The 21,627-nt window shown below is 32.0% G+C and overlaps 1 protein-coding gene across 5 annotated transcripts in view; it reads right to left on the bottom strand.

Moving 5' to 3' along the window:
- The window catches only part of gish (casein kinase I gish), a 108,398-nt gene that overhangs the window by 74,345 nt on the left and 12,426 nt on the right, over positions 1 to 21,627 (bottom strand). Inside the window, exons 1-2 of one of the 5 annotated variants that reach the window (XM_036373151.2) lie at positions 7,274 to 7,512; positions 1,237 to 1,286 (exon numbers count right to left, since the gene is read on the bottom strand). The exons of 2 other annotated variants lie outside the window; for them this stretch is intronic. The gene's annotated coding sequence lies outside the window, so the exon portion shown is untranslated. Of the gene's footprint in view, positions 1 to 1,236; positions 1,287 to 7,273; positions 7,513 to 21,627 lie in introns of those variants that run through there. 2 more of the 5 variants (XM_070108284.1, XM_070108287.1) reach the window with 2 other exon arrangements.

Below are 21,627 nucleotides of genomic sequence, written 5' to 3'. Positions count from 1 at the left end.
TGTAATAAAACGGTATAAATTGTAACAGCTATTTCGTAGATATATATTTGAATCACTTCAAGTTTACTGTAATGTTTACGGAAGCCGACGTCAATGGGTTTTATTCCTTTTTTTCTTTGCAATGACAGTTTTTTCAATTGTTGTACCGCATTGATTTCTTTTCATATTTTGTTTTCTTTTTTTTTCTATTTTTGCTTTACTTAAAGGCATCTATAATACGATTTTATTTTAATTTATCGTCGCCACCTTCTTTCAGCGTATAAACTCTTTTTGTTGCCATATCAATGCGGCAATGCACTTGGCAATGGGGCAAAGAAAGTGTAGCTGGCAACAAATTGAATTGCAATAATTGCAAACTTGTCAGAGAGCGTTGCAGCGGTAAGTGAACAGCAAATAACTGTTAAAGTGAAATTTATAAAATTAGCAAGGGAAATTGAAAACTAGCAAATTGAAGATAAGTGGTTTAAGGCGGAACGTGCACACATATACATTTATATATAGTAATTAGATTTGACACCACAGCAACCGACAAGAGCTGTAGACGGTCATAAGTGTGTTAAGTTAAGAGAATAGCTGTTAACGGCGCAATTTGAATATAAGTAAGCAAAATGGGGGAAACTTCTACTTTTCTTCGATTTTTTTTGTTTTAATATTTTATTTTATTTTTTCATTTAACAACAAATTTAATGAAAACGAACACACCGTAATTGATGATGAATAAATTTGCAGCAAACATCAAAAATAAAAATTTTTAAAGCATGTAAATAAAATTCGAAAGCGAAAAAAAGTTTCCATCAGCCACGTAACAAAATTCGCTGCGTAAACACTTTAAGAAATATCAGAAAATATACCGATAAGCAATCAATTATTTTTTCTTGAACTCACACAGGTGTGTGTTTAGAAGTGAGTTAAGCATTTAAGCGATTTGTCATATTTATTTTCATAAAATTTCTATTGCATGTTGATTAGGGGGTGATAAAAAAGTGAAATTCGCGGTTTAACAGGGTACGAAACGCCAGGTAAAAGTTTATCGGTGAACACTTGCTACATTTTTTTTTGAAAAGAACGCACTTTTCTATATAATAAAACGTATATTGTAAAATATATGTATTGTACATATGTCCAAAGTCATTACAATATTTGTTAAGTGTTACAAAATTAAATAACTCTTAATAAATTATATATAAAAATATGTGTTTATAGAAATAATATTTGTATATTTTTTTGTGTACGTACTCAACTGAAACAAGCGCTTTCCAATAAAACCGCGTCCTTAGTTTTTAATCCTGCAATTGTATTGAGGCAGATGAAAAAAATGGGAATTATAAAAACCATTGACCATATGAGATTTTCACTAAATGCTGAAACACTGAGTATAAAAAGGAGCATGCGAAATATGTGGCACTCGTAAAAATACTTGTATTTCTTTGTTATTTTCTATTTTTCACTGAAAATACTTAAATAGATTTAACACTTAAATAGAATTAACTACTTTTTAACACTCATTGTTAAGTGCTTACTTTGGCATGCACTATATTCCAATGTTCTAATTTAATTTATTATTTTTATTTTTTCATTTCATTTTTATCACATTTCATGTGCAAAATATTTGCGGTAGGACACTTAATTTTATGAAGTTGTTTGGATTCTATTTTTTGTTTTGTTTTCAATAACTTTGGCGAAAGTACGAATAATGTCAAAATCAACGATTAACGGTAGGGTGATTGACGTAATCGCTATATTATCGCAACAGCTATGTATGTCAAACAAGGTTACCATTTTCGTTGCAATATTTTTTTAGCTATGTCGTTTAAAGTATTAAAATATATAATTTGTTATACTTTTATTTATAATTATTTAAAGCTTTGTTAGACAGAAACAAGTGGTGACATAAAGTTTTTTATTTATTGTTTAATAGAAATTTATAAATCAACGAATTAAGGAGGCACATATTTTTTATGCAATATTTTCGAGTACCATATACGAAGTGTGTTTAAAGAAAAAGGCGAATTTTGATTTTTTTTTGAAAAGTACCTATTTATTCAACAATATCGATTTTGTGCCCTTCAAAGTAGTCCCCCGCGAATATAATGCACTTGTGCAAACGCTTTTTCCAATCCTCGAAGCACTTCCGAAATGCGCTTTTCGTCACGGCCATCAGCTTTTTCCTCGATTCTGACGTGATCTCATCAATTGCGGAAAAACGCTTTCCTTTCATTGCTTTCTTCAGTTGTGATAAAGTAAAGGAAAAAGTCGCAGGGAGCCAAATCTGGTATACGGTGGTTGAGGCACGATTACGGTTTTGTTTTTGGCCAAAAAATCACGAATAAGTATTGATGTGTGAGCTGGTGCATTATCGTGATGCAAAATCCACGATTTTGTTTTTTTCACAATTCCGATCATTTGAGCCGCATTGCTTCACGCAAACGTTGCATAACCTGCTTCAAATATTCCTTATTAACTCATTATGCACCACACAATTGTAATCAAAGATGCTTTCTTCGCTTGTTGAAGTGCACTCACCGAATGCCACAATCAACATTTCAAGTGCCTTGCAGCACTTTATTATATTTTTAACGCAAAATTTAATACATATTCATTAATCCATTTCTTTCACAAGTCGAAAATCGAAGAGCACACAAAAGCGTGACTCACCTTTTCTGTTGTCAAAAAACAAACTACTAATCGAAATTGGCTCCTAATGCAAGCACACGATAAACTTATGTATCCGATTATAATAAAAACAAAATATCGATAATCGAAAGTACACAGCCCGCGAAAAACCAAAATTCACCTTTTCCTTTGAACACAGCTCTTATATAAAATTGTTTAACATACATCTGGTAGGCGGTTCGTTTAAATTATATTTTTTATATAAACAAAAAAGTCGCAGTAAATTCTATGGCTTTTAATAAACTAATAATACTCAGTACTGAGTAAGTATTTCATTAGTACTTATGTTTTTTAAAGTGCAACTTGATACAGAACATCCAATTTGACGACTTGATAAATATTTCTCATTTTTCACGTATTTAAATTTATTTTATATATATTTTTTTCTAAGAACTGTCAAGTTTCAATGATATTAATATTTCTTTTCAATAATTTTATTATTTTACCGAACGAGTTTTGTAACGCTGACGCATTTTGACATTTTTTGTATTTCCCCACCTTATGATATACTTCTGTATTTATTATTTTTATTTTTTGATGCATGCATTGTATATGAGTATGTCTGACACTTGCTGAAATTCCCCCCTGGGAAATATAACAAAAGAATGCGCTTTTTATGTTGAAACTAAGTTCTTTGAGTCTACAAGTAAAGCGTTAAAAAATTATTATTATTATTTTTTTTTTAATGCTAAAGTTTACTTTCCTTACATATGTTTATTTCGTTTTGTTTGCTTTCATTTGCACAATTATTATTTTCCGCTCCACAAAAGTATGATAGATAGCAAATCGCTGTTAAACCAATAGCAAATATTAAAGACAATAAGTAATTAAATATACGCTGGTTTAAACAAATATTATGAAATCTTCACTAGCAGCGAATTGAAACATTAAAAAAAATGTTTTGAAATTCAAAGCAACGGTGGAGCGCCACGACATGACAGCCAGACAAAATTCATTTGAAAGTACAATGAATTATACATACATTTAAAGAAATGAAAGCAACAGAAAAACATTGTAAAACAATAAAATGTCTGATAAAAATGCTGCGCTGGGAAAGAAAGCAAAGAAAACGTGCCCCATCAACGCCAACGGCCAATTAGTTTTGCCCGAAATTTATTATAACAAACAAAAAACATAACAACCGAAGTAGCGCTTATTTTCATTTACAGTTACTTGTTGCTTTAACATAATATTACCAAAAAAAATAACAATAAAAAAAAAATTACAAAAAAAAACAATAAAAAATATAAAAAAATAAAACAATAAAAATCAACAAAAAAAAATTATAATAAGAAAATTTATGCACTGCTATATTTTTTATTGTGTATAATTATGTGAAATTAACACGGCGACCACACGCAAACGTAACACAGCACTTAAGACGCTTTTCTTGTGTATTACTACTTATGTATATATAATATGTATGTTACGTCCGTATTTATTTTATTTAATTTTTAATTAAAACGCGTACAAAGTAACAGTTAATATGCAAAGGAAATAAATACATTTGTTGCCGCTAGTTGACGAGTTACCATGTAAGGCGCGCGCATACACTGTTTGCGGAATTTAAAACATTTCGTATTAAATGAAAGTATTTTTGTATTCTTACAAATATGGCGATAAATTTGTGAAAATTTAAAAATAACTTTGCTATTGTGTTATACTTGAAACGGGGAAGTTAATGCGAACGCCTAAAAACGGATATAAATCAACAAATTTGGTAAGTAGATTGCCAAAATCGTATTTTAATAGAAAAACAAAGGCAACAGTGCAAATAAACTCATTACAAAAGGCTTCTTACTTTGTTTACAGCAAATGGAGATAGTAAGGAGATAATGCAATAAACATCTGATCAAATCAAGAACCTCTTTCAGCATTTTTTTTTACGTTAAATGCTTGTAGTCGGTTGAGAACCCACGACATTTCAGTTTATTTTAAAGGTCATAGACTCACTTAGTTTTATTACTATATTTTACTTCCCGTCAGCGAAAAGTATGATCTCAAATGAGATATATGTGATAATATATGATATTGAGTTGATGTGAAAAGCATCAACTAAAGTATCGAAATTCATTGTATTGGGGATATGAGGTTTAGACCAAGACCAATTTCATTTACATTGAGCGCCTAACCATTAAAATAATTTTATAACATTTAAGAACACGTGTTCTCTTAATTTCATTAAAATATCACACGTTTTGAGCAACTTAAACGATTTAAAGTCAGGCGGAAAGTCGATAATCATTATATAGGATTCATTGGGGGCAAAAAATTGCATTAATTTTTTACATTGTTCTGATTTACTTGAGAGCTTATTTTCATATCATATAGAATTTAAAATTTTGCTTTAGTTAGTCCGATTATACCTCTTTTTATAATGTAACATAAGATCGGGAGGATAATGGTGCCACTTCCTACTGCAATCCCCTAAGCCAAATTACAGCTTTATATTTTAATTAACTGCTTAGTTATGGCATTTTATAGGTTTTCCATTAATGAAGTTATGTGGGCGTGACTGCAGTCGAATAACGCCCATCTACAAACCCGTCCTCACTTTTTTGTCAAGAAACACATGTGCCAAGTTTCGTTAAGATATCTTAATTTTTACTAACTATTTATATTACGAACGAGTAACCGGCGGCGAATTGGTCAGCAAACAGCCGGCAAAAAAATGAACATTTGTGAACGAATGCAAAAGCCTGGTACCGCAGACAAACAAATTGGAAGTATTTAGTTTTTTTATTGAAGTGAATAACTATTAAGTAGCCGCCACAAAGAAACGTGTAACTAAAAATTGCTGCAGCGAAATACAAGCACACAAATATCTAGTAAAAACTCTCATAGAAATGCAGTGACACAAAAGTGAAGTGATAAAGAGCGGGAGCGTATATGAAGTAGAGAAATTGACAGTCAGTATATACTACATTCATACATATATATGTATGTCAGTAAGAAACCAGCTGAGCAGAAAAGCAGGAAAGGTCGTCAATTTAGTTGGATATTCAAACAAAATTGTGTAGATGACAAAAAAAAAACCTATGTAAAATAAAAAAAATAAATAATAAAAAAAAATGGCAGTTGTAAAGTAAAACAAAAAAGTTGAAGTCACAATAACGAAAAAAGCAACTGTATAATAAATACTAATAAAAGGTGTTGGAAATTCATAACAGAAGCGTACGCACAAACAAATATGATGAAAAACAGCAAGCAAAAAAAAAAGCCACCAACGAATTATTTTCCAGGTGAAAGACTTTAAAAGGAAGCAGCACAAACACACGCTGCTGTACATGAATCTATAAGTTGTATATATTTATGGCACAATTTATTATGGATTGGTGACGTTGTGTATAAGAAATTTAAATAGGTTATAAATAGCAAAAGTATTTATATGTATATAAGTGTATGCATAAAAGATTACATACATATTCTTATTTAATATTGCGCACAGTTAAGTGCGACTTATAAATATGCAAATTGTTCAATGGAAAAATGTTTTTACATTTAAATTAATGCTAACACATATGGTGTATTTTATTCATTTGTAAAAACACAAAATACTTTTTGTAAACAATAGTGACTAATATGTGCATATATAGCGCTGCTAAGGTTGCAATAGCACTACACTGCACTAATGACTGCTACAGCAGTAGGCATGTATGCTTTGTGGTGAACTTTTTATTGAACAAAGCGTGTTGTTTGTTTATATTATTTCAATTTTTGTATTTATTAGTGTATAACTAGTTGGCTACGAAAACTGGTTTAAAAGGAAATGGTTTTTGTCAGTGAAGAATTTTCATCGCCACAATGCACTCATTTGCTTTGCCTGTGCTGGCAAGGGGCGGCGACTTTTAAGCAAAGGAAATCCAAAAAATATATAGTTTACTTGTTTAACGTCAGCATTTCGTTTGTAAGCGCAACGCAGTTTTGCTTATAAAAAAAATTTGCTTATCAAAAATATACATACATACATATGTAATAACTTGTCGTTAATTTAAAACTGTTATTCATTCTATATTAGATGATTTGCGTTGAAATAAATAGGAAAAGTAAGTTGAAAACAAAATGTAAGAGTAGTACAGTATATTTTCCTTTCATATCTTCGCCATTTTACATTCGCTTTGTTAAAAAATCACTTCATTTTCACTGTAGCAATTACTCGTACTCTCTATTAACACAATTTCGGTTTTATCTTCATTTTCATTTCGTCTCATTTTACACAGTTTTATATTTTGTATTTTTGATTTAAATTACTTAATTGGTTTCAAATACGAACACTTTAATTCTTCATTTTATTGCCAACAAACAAAAAATCAACCACAAATTCCACATATAAATAAAGTTTGTGAATGCCAACAACAACAATACCTATGACGACAAAATGTTGATATTTTTAGCTAGAATTTGACAGTTGCCGAAAAAGTGCAATCCCAACAACAAAACTATTAAAATATCTAAGAAATTTTGATTGTAAACACAACACAATGAAAACACACTATAGCATAGATACAAATACATATACATATACAACATATAAATATATACACAGATACATGAAATAAGAAAATAATTGCCACAACTCAATTTGTTGTACAACACGCACACTTTATTCAATTAATTTTTTTTATTTTTGATATTGTTGCTGGTCGTTAGATTGCAGTAGACGCGGTCGCTCGCTGCATCATTCGGAGTACACGATTAATTAAATTTTATTTTTCTTAAATTCTCAATTTGTTAACACGCCTTCGCAAACAACACCGTCTACTTTGCAGCAATGCGACTTACACGGCAAACGGCTGAAATTGTACTAAAGGCGAGATACATCGAATGGAAGATTCAAACGCAGACAACTGAGCAAGCAAACAAGTGAGCAACAACTAAATATCTGGCAATGAAAATACACCAAGAGAGCGTAACGAAAACGAATGCAATATGCATAAACGTAAATATATATATATATAATTTTTGGTGAATATTAAGAGTACGAATAACAAACAAAGCATACGAGCAAACTAACGAAGCTAGAGAACAATAATTCCAGCGAAGAGGCTATCGAAAAGCCGGAGAGATTGGAGAAGTAGCAGCGAAACGGGGGCACATCCAGAAGTGTTGGTCGATAGTTTTCACACATATACACCGAGAGTACATGAGCCGAACATGGCATGGCAGCGGTGAATGGCATAAAACATAAATGCCCGATACGTTTAGCACTCCTGCATGTAGTAACACCACAAAAGAATGATAAAAAGAAGTAAATTCTGCATTAAAATGTATACAAAACTTTGAAAATTAGTAGCCATTCAACTTTGAAAATAATATTCTTTTGTTGCCATCAACGTGATTTCAACGAAATCTTCGAGTCTTAAAGTTAAATACGAAATAAGTTACACAACACAGAAGTTTCATTTTATCACAAGTGCAATTAAAATGAATTACTAATAGCAGTTAATTAATAAATACATACCATAAGAGCACAAGCATATAAAGAGAGCGTAAGACAAAAACAAAAATGGTGTGAGTAGTTTCCAGCTGAAGGTAAGCTATAGCTAGCAACAAACTCCTAGTAAAATTTAAGTTGTAAGTAAATGAATTATAATTAGAATTCTTAATAATGTATATACGCATACTAGTCCCTCAGTTTTTGAGATATCGCTCTGAAATTTTGCACGCGTTCTGGCGGATCAAAATCAAGTTCATGTATGTTATATTTTGTTTTTGTGAAGGGTATTAGATTTTCAGTACAACCGAAATTAAAGTTTTTTTTTTTTTTTTTTTTTTTTTTTTGGAATTTAACTCACTATTCACTTTGAAACCTTTACGAAATTAAAATGTGCTTTTTTCACACGTTTATCCTGCAACATCGTCAAATTACAACAATAAAAATTTGACAGAGATATCGTAAACTAATCAGTTATGAGCCCATAAACCGGTCAAACATATACACCAAAAATGTCAAAGACATTATCAACGATTTTTTGACTTGCTTTTATCAAACAGCTGTTATCGTGCGTACCATTCGGCTTCGTCAATTGAACTCATACATTTTATTACACGTGTGCGTGTGTATTTATAATTTTGGATTGTCTTCGGTGCATGCTTTATTTTTGCCGTGAAAATAATTTTAAACGCATTTAATTTCCAGCGGTTCATTTAAATTAGATCAAATTTTATACACACATACATACATGTATGGTATATGTAAATATGTACACAAATATGCATAAATGATCATTACTAACAGTCCAGAATTAATTTAATGAAAACGAAGTCTAACCTTAAAACTATGTTAAGCCGTATATAAATATGTAAAAAGGTGAGATAAGAATAAGATAGTTAATGTGTAAATGATTTGTAGAAACATACATACATATATATTTACTTATACATATGTATGAAGGTACAAACACCTCTAATGACATGAAATAGAATCAAACTAAAAAATTGCTGGAGATCTGTAAATGTTAAATACTTGTAAATAAAGAGCCGGAAAGCGGCAGGGAAAACCCGTTCACTCGCTACTCGGCTACTTGCTATTTAGCTCATAAAGTTTTTGTTTTATTGTTTTTTTTTTCTTGACTGCGTGTACGATTCTTCAATTTTCTCAGTTTTTTCCTTTAAATTTATTTCTTAACTTTGTCTGCTTGCTTGCTGCTTTCTTATTTATTTATTGTGTTCACACTTTATATAGCTTCTCCCAGCTCGTAACTCAGGCAGAGCAACAAATAGTGAACAGAGAGCATATTGTGTTTTTCATAGTTGGGTACTTGGAAAAGGCAATTGTATTGATAAAAGGCAAACGTCAAACGTAAAAGTATGAATATAAGGTAAACAACAAAAGCGGCACAACTAGTGAGTGCTAACCAGCTGAGCAACTAAATTAGTGTGTGCTAGGTTCGGGTTTGGATGAATACCCAACCAGGCGCACAGCAAATGCTGAAACACGCTGACGAAGCAACGCATTGAGGAAATGTGCACGAAACAAAATCTTTAAACCTACTCGCCACTATATTGAGATCTCATGTATGTAGAGTGTTTGTGTGTGTGTGTGTGTGTGCGAACAAGAAGAAAGTGATGTTATAGAGTGCGAGTGCAGATAAGAACGCATTGAAAATGCTATATTCATGGAGAAACTGATAGAAATATATTTGCCATTGACACGAACTGCATTTTTTTGTGCATTTAATAGTCATAATTATGATTTCTAATAGTTCTTTATTGAAGCAGACATATTGTAGCTGCGCTTTAAGGGATTATATCCATTTGTAAATCTCAAAAAATCGATTTTTTTATTTTTGCGTTTTCGATTGCAAAATAAATATGTTATAGAATATGATTAGTTTCGGCGGTTTAAAGGCGTTTTTTGTTGAAGCGCTGTTTTCAGAGTCGACGAGGTAAATTCTTCGAAACAGCTCGACCGATCGACTTGAAACTTTTACATGCCATTCTTAGATATATTTGTCAAGTAATGATTTAAGGAATAAAATTTTTGTTTTTTAACCATTCTAAATTTTTTCAGAAAAATCGATATGTTGGTTGGAAACCCGCCATTTTATCACAAATTAAAATGTTTATTAATCGTTCGATCACTTCCTTTTTTCATCTCTAGCAAGAAGAACAATTTGGTTTTTCGATTTGAGATAATTTTAAGCCAAAACTTATTCCTCACCGGGAGTAAAGAACTCAATATTTTTCAAAATTAATCGATTATTAAAGTACATTCTGTAAATGTACATTTTTTTATTTATTCATTAAATAAAATGCATCTTCAAAAAAAAAGTGGAGAATATGTTTACATGAAAAATTGACAGAGTTACATTTTCCAAAAATGCAAAAATATTATTTAAAGGCGCCTTTCGCAATTATATAGTAACAAACTGAGAAACTGACGAAGAGAACGGAAACGCAATAGACAAATGCTATTGAATTGAATACGACAACATATACAAGTATTTATGTATTTGTCTAACAATTCACGGCTAGTTAGCATAATTATCCACGTGAGAAAAGTTTTTTGAACTTATTAATTTTCTGAATAATCAAAAATTAAAGGTGAATATGACCAACAATATTTTTGAAAACGTCAAAAAATTATTGACTGGCGTTGACAGAGCAGTATGCGTATTTAAATTGGAAGCAACGTGTAAATTTATTGAACAGCTGATCTTTTAAAAGAAGTGCTAAAATAATGTACACATTACCAAAAGTTGAAAAATTTAATATATTTGTCAATTCTTGACCATATATTTTCCACAAAAACTAAATTATATCACCATAAATTTAACAAATACTATAAATTTACTACAGTTCGAAGTGCAAATTCTTATCCTATGCGTAAAAGTTCATTGAACGCCTAAATCAGATGTCTAACCTGTGAAGATACGCACAGGACGATAGAGGTACACTATGATAAATACGAAAATAAAAGTATGTAGGCAGGTCAAAGTAGAGCATACTGTAACAAACGCATAAATAAAAGGCGTCAAAACGGATAAAATTGGATTTAACTCGTCTGCGTGTGGAGTAGCCCACGAAGAAGATGTAAGATACACCAACACACCAACATGCCTAGATGACACCTACACAATTGCCAGTTGAACGAACGAACGAATAAACGAACTGGCCAAGGTATTGAAAAGCAAAATAAAATCGAAATACGCAAAATTATTACACAGTGCACTTGGAATAAAGTGCAGTGGATTTATAAAATGTGTAATGAAGTGAGGAGTGCAGTGGTAAAGTGAGGTGAAGTGTGCAATTGATGGCATGACTGGTACTCGTATGTAGGTGAGTTAGTATTGTGCTAAGTAAAGGATTACTTTTTTGTATGCACTCGTTTTGAATGAAAATGGCTATCACTCAAGTATATTGAAACGCATCAACGTTGCAGATAATAACATCAATAGGCGCACTGAATAACTGACTGACTGTCGTCGGTAAAGTATTGGCATATCAATATGGCGCACAGGTAACTACTTGTAAGTAATATAATAAAGTAAGGGCGAAGAGCGAGAGAGAATAAATTAAAACTCAATACTGATTTATGTATGTGCCTACTATCAACTGGTACCATAAACTTGAAAAGTGCACACCTTGGTACAGAGTTGGCAGAGAATGGTAAGGAAGACTGTGGCGAGAGAGTATAAACAAAAAAATGTAAAACTAAACAGCTAAAAGACCGTAATAACAAGCGTTAGCATAAAGAATACATATTAAATGTAAGAAAGCAAATAAGCTTAAAAAGAATACAAACATAAAAGAGCAAGCCACATTCAGTTGAAGCACGATATTTGGTGGCAGCGAGCTTCAGCACAGCTAGTGGCGTAAAACTAGTGTGCCACAGATGATGAAGTTGACTGGTAGGTTGAGTACTAAACGGCGTGGACAATGAAAAACGAGCATGCTAGCAATGTATAGATGTGTAAGTAACAATTTTTATATTTCCTGCTATTTACTTCAAATTTTTTTACTCGTCCGTTTAGTTTTTTTTTTTTTTTTGCGTAACATTATTCTTTAACACTCAGTTGGTAGACGACATGTTTTCGGTTATTATTGCCTAGAGTCAAAATTTTTCTGTTATTACTATTGCGCCATAGTTTTTCTTGTACATTTCATTGAGAAACGTTTCACTATATCAATAGTCGTACATTTTGTTTGTTTTTTCCCACATGCTTATGTATATTCATTTGTGTTATGTTGCATGCGCTGTTCGGGCAAGCAGCAAGTCGAAAGTAGTAATTTTAAATTTCCATGCGTACCGACTAAATTGCAGCGAAGATATAATACCTTTCACAGGTACATAGGTAGCATAAAAGCTTATAAAAAGATCTTTATCTTGATTTTGATAGGTCAGTTTGGGTAGCAGGTATCTGCTAGTGTTCCGATCTGAAAAATTTGTACGAAGATTGTAGCAATGCTTTGGGCAATAATGTATGCCGAATTCAGTGAAGATGCCTTAACAACTAAAAAGGGTTTCCATACAAAGGCTGGACTTTGAGCGTTCAGTTTGTATGGCAACTACATGCTATAGTAGTTCGATATCGGCGGTGCCTACAAATGAGCAGCTTCTTGGAGAAAAAAGGATGGGTGAAAATTTTCAGAACGATATCTCAAAAACTGAGGGACTATTTCGGGTATATACAGACAAACATGGCTAAATCGACTAAGTTAATAATCGATATATATATATATATACTATACAGGGTCAACGGCGTTTCCTTCTGTGTGTTACAAACCACGTGGCAAATTTAATACACCCTGTTCGAATTCACATCATATTATGCGTATATGCCATATAACCCAAAGATGTGGTTTGAAGGTCTCTCAAACACTTGACACTCGTTCATGCATACCAATGTGCCAACCAACTTCACACTTTATCAAACATAGTTCTTTTCAACTGCAACAATTTTGTGCCGTTACTTCATATTTATTGCTGTTTTGCTTTTGCGCATTTTTTTATTATTTTTTTATTTTTTGTTGACCCTGCAGCAGTTTAAGTTGGTTGCATATTGCGTTGGCAGTTTGACTTATGAAATGTATACACGTTTATACACATACGTATGTAGATGCCAACATGTGCATAGAACGATAGAGAGAGAGCGCGAGAGAAGTCAAGTAAACAAACGCATTCAAATAACCATGCAAGTAATCATACAGCGAAGTCAATCAGCCGACTATCTAACCTGTCAAGTATGTGGGTAGAGAAATGTTGATGAATGCTGATGAACTGCTCCACCATACACACACACGTACACATTTTCCAATCGTTTGCTGGCAATTTATGAAGCCAAAAAGAATGACGAACGTAAAATACAGTAAAATTTTAATAGTTATATCGTGAATGGCTAAAAATTTGTATCAAATGAAAGGGCCATAAAATAAAGAATGCATTGTAGAATACGAAACAGAAGATAAAAAAACACAATTCAGTATGGCGGAGACACGATTACTGTAAGCTACTAAAAACCATGCAGTGCCTTCAAAGTTTGCTTAAAGCAATGAAGACTAATTAGATTAATATCTTACCTCAAAATTATCTTGGGTTGGAGTAGATGGAGAACAGACCACAACTCTCCGACAAAGTTGTATTACAATAATGCGATTCAAAAGAACGGTTTGGCCCAATCGGGCACGGGCACTGTAAATTGTCCAAGACCATTTAAGCATACAAATGCTTTATTCGAAAAGTACATGGGTTAGGAGGTTATGTACACTTGTGAATTAAAAAAATAATTTTTATATATCGTATATAGACATCTTTTTTTCGGAGGTTCTCCTGGAGATAAGCAACGGGATCAAGGGAATCCAAAATTTTTCAAAATTAATCACCGATTATTAAAATACATAAAATTCTATAAATGTAAGGAAAGTGAGAGTTATGATAGGACTCATATCTCTAGCACTTATATTTGGATTTCACTCACAGAAGTCTAAAATTGTAAATATTAGATAAATTTAAAAGAAATTTTTACCAAAAGCAACGCTTAAAAAAGTTACGGACTTTTGCTTAAAAACAACTTGAAATATACCAAACATTTTAAACAATTGCTGCGGAAGTGCAAGAAGAAAAATAATTTACAAATCTTCCACGTTAAAAACAATGCTTGATTTCAAAAAATTTAACCAAATATTTACAAAGTTCACTTAATATTTAGAGACTATATGGGGAAAGTACTTCAATGAAAGTTAAAACAAAACTGTCAGATTTACCTCAACCACAACCACAGCAAAACTGTACCTGAAATATTAAATTACGCATAATAATAGCTACTTGTTGTCTGGCTAAGCTACACAAAGCCACTTATCAGTAACTAAATTGATTTACCCTGCAAAATTTTCATCAACATCAGCGGTACCATTATACTTATTTATGTTTGTATGTAAGTATTCACAGGCATATCTACAACTACAACAAACTTACTAATTTACACGCACATCAGTCATTACGCTTTGATCCCATTGATTTTAGATTATTTTAGATAATTAAAAAGTTCGTCAGCATAATCACAAGCCCTATTAAATAACAGACAATGAACTGTAGGCATTTGTAAGCAGTTTTGAGGCGGCATAGAAGGAAAAACCTACTTCATGCCCAGAAAATTTCAACGAGACTTAATCCAAAAACTTTGTTTTGGTAAAAAAAAAGGTACGAGTATAAAGCAAAATATAAGGTAAAAAATTTAGTATTGCATGATTTTTGTATGCATGATAGTTATAGTTTCGGTAAACTTATCCAGCTCGAGTTATTTACTTATACCGACCGAACAGCTGATTTTGTTTACATATTTTGGGTATTTGCAAAATTAATTAGAGCAAATAAATAAAGTTTAATAAATGGGTTAAATGTGTCAACTTGTGCCTAGTTGCCTAACATTAGAACGTAACCCAAGTTTTGTAATCAAACGACTTGTGAACGCTAACAAAGGCGAAAGGCAAAATATGATTAAATAATGGTCGAGTGGGCTTTAGAAACCACACTAATATGGTACATATTTACATTACAGTCTGACGACCCAAAACACGGGCACGCACGGCATTCAAACCAAAGTTTATATTTAATATTATGTCTGAATTTAAAAATACTCATAAGTACATGTGTACATATTAGAGCTGCAGATTTGTGTATACTTGTATGTATGTATGTACTTCAAATACTTTTAGCTTGCTTTACAGTAAAAAATTAAATACGTATTTTAACCGAACAGGATAACATGGAAATGTGTGACTTTTAAATTTCATGAAGGTTCTGCGTCTAAATTGCTGCTAATTAGTAGTGTGTACTGTTATGAGAAGCGCACATTTTTGTCATTTTAAGGAATCTGTAGATATTTATGATGAACAACTGCCGTTGTAAAGGGAATAGTTCAGGAAAAGCTAATGGATCAGTAGTTGATTTGGGAAACAAAAATTCAGAAACTTGTAAAAATAATACAGTTCGTAAAAAAAGAAACAAGTATATTGTTTTAATGGGTTACATGAGTGTCCTCGAGCAAAAAGGGCTTATTTTCAATATATATTTTTTCCCCAAGATACATATTTTTCAAATATTTCGTGAGATTTTCAAAAAAAAATATTAAAAAATCGGCTATTACGACGTCTTTTCCGGCAGTCGCTCGGAAAAAAGGTGCCGCCGCGTTGACAACAGAACTTCTTGCAGGATCATCAAAAGTAAAAGGAAAAAAATACATTTTTTAATTAAGACCATAAACTAGGTATTGAACGAAAGGAAAAAACAAAACAAGTGAAAATTGTATTTTTGGCAGACATTTTTATAAAAAAATGCAAGTTTTGGTTTAAATTTCTCGACGTTTTTTTTTTTTAATTATTTTAAATTAAAGAAAATACTTCGTACAAGACCTTGTAAATTATAACTCGAAGACCTATGTATATAAAATTTCATTAAAATCAGTTGAGTAGTTACAGAGACATCTTGACAACCGACTTTAAAAACACCGTTTCGAGAAAAAAGCTTTTAAAGTTTTAAGTGATTATTTAGCTGATCTCGAGCGCGCAACTTTTCAAGGTTGTATCTCCAACACTATTACTCGGATCAACTTGAGCATTTAGGACAATGTGCTAGATATGTTATAGAATTAAATAAAACAACAAAAAAAATTGCTTAGACAGATATAGAAGTAGATAATACATACAAAAGGGTATTTAAGTATAGAAATAAATAACGGAAAGATTGAAAAAACGAAATCTGAACCAATTAAAATCCAAAAACAAACAGTTTCTAAACTAATAACAATGATATTTTGGTCTAAAAACCAAAACTATAATTTGTTGCTGCCACATATGTTCATACTCTTAATCATAAAGTATACACTAATGCCTGAAAAACTACAATTTTTATATTTCCACAATTGTTGTTCGTTTGATATTTTTTCATACATTCTCTAATATTTTACTATTACAAACGATTGGATCACAATCAAAATAGTTAAAAAGCCAACATAATTACAAAGCAAGTCATGCAGATGGGTAATTGTGAACGCTTGTCAAGATATAGCATTGAAAAGTGACGAGCAAACCGAAATTTGTACCAATTCCTATGCACAACCGTGAAGGGTATGATTATGTGCGTACTCTGCAATAAAAAATTAAGTCAGTGGAATAAATAATAGATACTATAATATGTATATTCGAAATATGTATATTAGAAATATGTACATATATTAGAATTATGTAAAATATATTACAAATATGTATCTATTATTGTTTTTGAAATAAGTTTTGTAGAAAGTAGGCAATGTCCGATAAAGTTCAATATTAAAAATTTCTACGCTTTATACCCGAAATTCAATTATTCTTTTGCAATTAAAATGGAATTTTCACTAATCGATGAGCATTTAAACTATGTTTGAAATCAAATATTCATTACAGGTACCAAATTTTTCAGAGTAGAAACTTTCTTTATAGTTTGGCAATATAATTTATTGCTTTCACGTTATTTATGCGTCCTTTTCGATTAAAATCAATTTCCGATATTTTTATTTTTATCGCGAAAATATTTGTGGAGTGTTGCCATTTTAGTGTTTTAAACTGACAATAGCGATATCAGTCTATGTTGAATTTTTTGAGCTTTTGAGTGTTTTAATATTTATCAATTTCACCTTATTTAATTTATTAATATCGATAAAAAATTAAAAAATGTATTTTTAGATTTTAATATACATTTGTAGATGTGATCGCAGTAGACCATGCCTTCAAGAGTTAAATTTTGGAAATAAAACTGTATACAAATTTTCATACAGTCACTTTTATACAGTTACCACACACCAATTACGCTTAATTTTCTATATAAAAGCATTTTCTCGCGTCACTTCCAAAGCTTTTCCATCGCCCGGTTTTTTTTACTCTTTGTGTACGATTAAAACTCGTGCACATTTATTACCGCAACACCAACAAAAATGGCAAATTACAAACTATCAACCATCACTGTACATACATATGTAGGAAGCGGTGTGTCTATCCACCCAGCAACAACATAAAATACTTATGTTTATGTAATATATATTTACTTGCGTGCGAATTGCCTTTAAAAATTTCCGAAAGCAATGGAAAATTAAAATGAATAAAAGCATTGGGAGAAAAATATAAATTCAAAGAAATGTTACGAAGAACATGAGAATGCCGCCAGTGATACCCATATCATTGTGATGACGACATAGTGTACAACAAGAACACAAGTGCTTAGATATTAACGCCGCCAACGCGTTACGTTAAACTTGAAACGTGTGACAAATACGTAATTTATATTATAGCATGGCTAAGCAAAGAAAATCTCACAATACAAGCATTTAGAAGATACGAGATTAATGTTATAAGTGGGCGTTTTCGCAACAACAAGTTATACAACGCGCGTAACGCTTCGACTGCTAAGTTGACAAACTGACCATTTGTTAGGGCACAGAACTGTTACGTGTGTTGCTAACCCAGAATCGTATAAAATAAACAAATTAATTAACAAAAGGAAGTTGGTAACTATACGCTTGCAGTTCGCTGATAATCAATGAGTAGAGTTGCTATGCCAAAACTTTTTGTTTCGATAAAATACATAACGCGTCTTGAATTATAATATTACCGAATTACTCTCAGTTTTCCTTGCATCCCGAAAAATTACTACTTCGTGGCGTTTGCATGCATTTTTGGTCCATACTCTCTATTAGCTAATTTTAAGCAATTGCATGAATTTTTTTATTGTCTTATTTAATTCTATAACATCTTTAGACTACTGTTCTAAATTCTCAAGTTGATCCGAGTAATAGTGTTGGAGATACAACCTTGAAAAGTTGAGCGCACGAGATCAGCTAAATAATCACTTAAAACTTTAAACGCGTTTTTCTCGAAACGGTGTTTTCAAAGACGGTTGTCAAGATTACTCGCGAACCACTCAACCGATCTCACAGGTCTTTAAGATATAATTTACAAGGTCTTGAAAGAAGGATTTGTTTTTAGTTTAATTACAAATATTTAAAAAACCAAAACGTCGACAAAATAGGCCTTTTTGTTGTTTTGTTTTTCCTTCGTCCAATATGTAGTTTATTGTCTTAATTTAAACACCTATGTTTTTACTCTTTTTACTTCAATGATTCTGTAACTTCTGTTGTCAACGCGGGGCACCTTTTTTCCGAGGGACTGCCGGAAATGACGTCATAATGGCCGAGTTTTGAATATTTTTCTTAAAAAATTTCACAAAATCTTTGTAAAATATGTAGCTTTGGAATAATAAAGTTTGAATAAAATATTTTATTTTTTATATAAAAAAAAAATCGATTGAAAATAACATTTCTGAAAAATATTTTTATAAGTAATTCCGTCACTTTTCAACCATATGGCAACACTACTTGATATCTTTGAATGACGCATGAACGGACATAAAATTAAACACTGTTTGCATGAGTTGATTATTTGACAAATTTTCACCGACTCAACGGACAACTTGAGACTTAAAATTGTTACACGTGTATATAAATATAGATTACATACAAATATACATAACTACAAATGTTTTTTTTGTGAAAACTTTTTTCGCTGTTTAATCTTCCGCCAGCAGCAGAAATGCTAAGCGGAAAGTGAAAACTGAGATTACAAACAGCTCCAAGCCGGGGAAGTGAACGAACTTTCGTGCGTAGGCATGAATAGGTGACTCACAAAAGGATTCGCATAAATTAAAGCATAGCAGCCTAAGTAGTATGTATTAACGAAAGGGTTGAATAGAAATAAATTTGGAATTTAGAGCGTTTTAAGTGGGATGACGTTGCTGGCGACGAGTGCTATGTTGTACGCGCTTAAAGGTGCACACATACATACAAAGATGCAAGCACGTACTCATTTGCGTGTGGCACCGGGTTTGACGAACTAATTTAATTAGACGTGCAACTGAGGCCAATAGTAGCAAATGTTAACGGATTTTTAAAGCACCTACACTCCCCTGCCATGTTGCGCTGCCAGCGAACCACTTTTATGAACGTACATAGCACGGTACACTGAATTCTACAGGCTATTAGGTGGATCAATAACTTACTTTGCTGACATTTGTAAGTGTTTTTAGGTGGTTTCGCCTACCCCTCTTGCCTTTTGTTTTATTATTTTCTTCTATTTTTTTATTTCATACCCTGAACAGGGTATATTAAGTTTGTCAGAAGGAACAACAGAGACCCTATAAAAAATATATATCTATACTATATCTTGAATACATACATATGTACATATGCACGTCTATATACATGTAATCATGTTTATGGTATTGTAATGTGCCGTGGAGCACTAGACAGTCAGTCCGTTTGTGTGTAGCCATTTATAACTTATGTGCTGTGATTGATTGGGTGGTTGAATTTATTATGTTCATTTCCTTCTTGTCGCCAGTTCTTATTTAGGTTACTGTTTTTTCGTTCTTTTTTAATATTCGCGAACAAAACTTTGCTAATCGCGTGCAAACAATTCGTCGACCCATTTTCGGCACGTTAACGTTTATTGTGTTATTTTTTTTTTGGTTGGTTACCTGCCGTGCTCCATTTATCTGCTTTGCTCTCTCTTCAGAAACGTTGAACAAGTTATATAAGAATATACACACATATGTATATATGAATTTGTCGAGATTTAGTATATATATTGAGACTATGTATCAAATTACAAAAGCAATGAACTATTTATTACGGTATAAGCGTGTAGATGCCGGCTCAAGGACATTGCGTACGAGACACTCACCTTATAATCCTTGTTCACTTGTACACACTTGGATATGCTTGGAAAAACATGCGTAACAGATTATGCTTTAACAAAATAAAGATTGTCGTACAGCCAGATTAGATTAAAATCTGAGCCAATTAGTTGCTAGGCACGTTGCTGATATACAATACTAAAATTTAATTTCACGGAACCGAATTGACAATTATTTTTTCCTAGATTGGTACCACCTTCATTTATGCGCATGTGAAGTTTGAACTCTATAAATCAATTAGTCTGTGTTTGGCAGCTGTTAGTTTACGACGCGAAATTTTTGTCTGGCGATTTTTATATATTGCGTCTCTATTGACCCTGCCAGAAGCGGAATTTTCAATTTCAAAAACAGAAAAAAGTCACAGCGAGGCAAATCTGGTGAATAAGGTAGCTGAGCGAGGTCTCTCGATTCTTGTTTGGCTAAAAAGTCAGTTACAATCATGCTAACATGTGGCAGCGCATTCAGGTCATTCGGTATGTGTGTAGCATTGACGCGTTACATAGCCAAAACATTAACCGAAATGTATTGAGTCGATCCAGTCGATGTTAAGATCCACTGCAAATGTTTTTCAATAAAATCAGACCCACGAAAAAGTTAAAATAATACTAAAGCTTACTTTTAAAACCAACAATAAATCGAAATTTATTTTTGGAAATTTTTTACATTTGCAGAAAACTTTATCGGGTCTATAAACGTAGCATAATGAAAGCCTATACAAACATAAGTTATGTTCGAAGCAAAGAAATAAATAATCTAAAATTTAATGCACATACAAGCAAACATATGTATATTGATAAAGAGGAAGCAGTGTCGCATTAAAACCAGTTATATACACTTACATTGTATAAGTACAAGTAATCACACACAACTGACGATTACAACAAAAACAAAAATAACTTTTGTTAAAAAAGCAATAATGCTTTAAGAATACAAACATATGTTTGTATGTGTGTTTGTAAGCGCATGAACCTGCGTTGAGGCAAATGAACTACGCTTGGGATAAAATGCGTCGACAACGGCACAACAAGGCATTTGGGGGCCTTACCCAGACGTAAAAAGCGATCAGTGAACGACAAAATAATCAACCGCAAAAACATACATATTTATATAAATATGTATACACATATCTACAATAAGTATGTGTAGAAAATCAATAGTTATGCGTAATGTGCTTCAATTTAATATGTAAGTGGCTGCAAATGATCGCTAACTGATTGACATACGAAAATACA

The sequence above is a fragment of the Bactrocera oleae genome, chromosome 2 (genome assembly GCF_042242935.1).
Source record: "Bactrocera oleae isolate idBacOlea1 chromosome 2, idBacOlea1, whole genome shotgun sequence".
NCBI lineage: Eukaryota > Metazoa > Arthropoda > Insecta > Diptera > Tephritidae > Bactrocera > Bactrocera oleae.
This window is presented reverse-complemented; position numbering and strand designations above follow the sequence as displayed.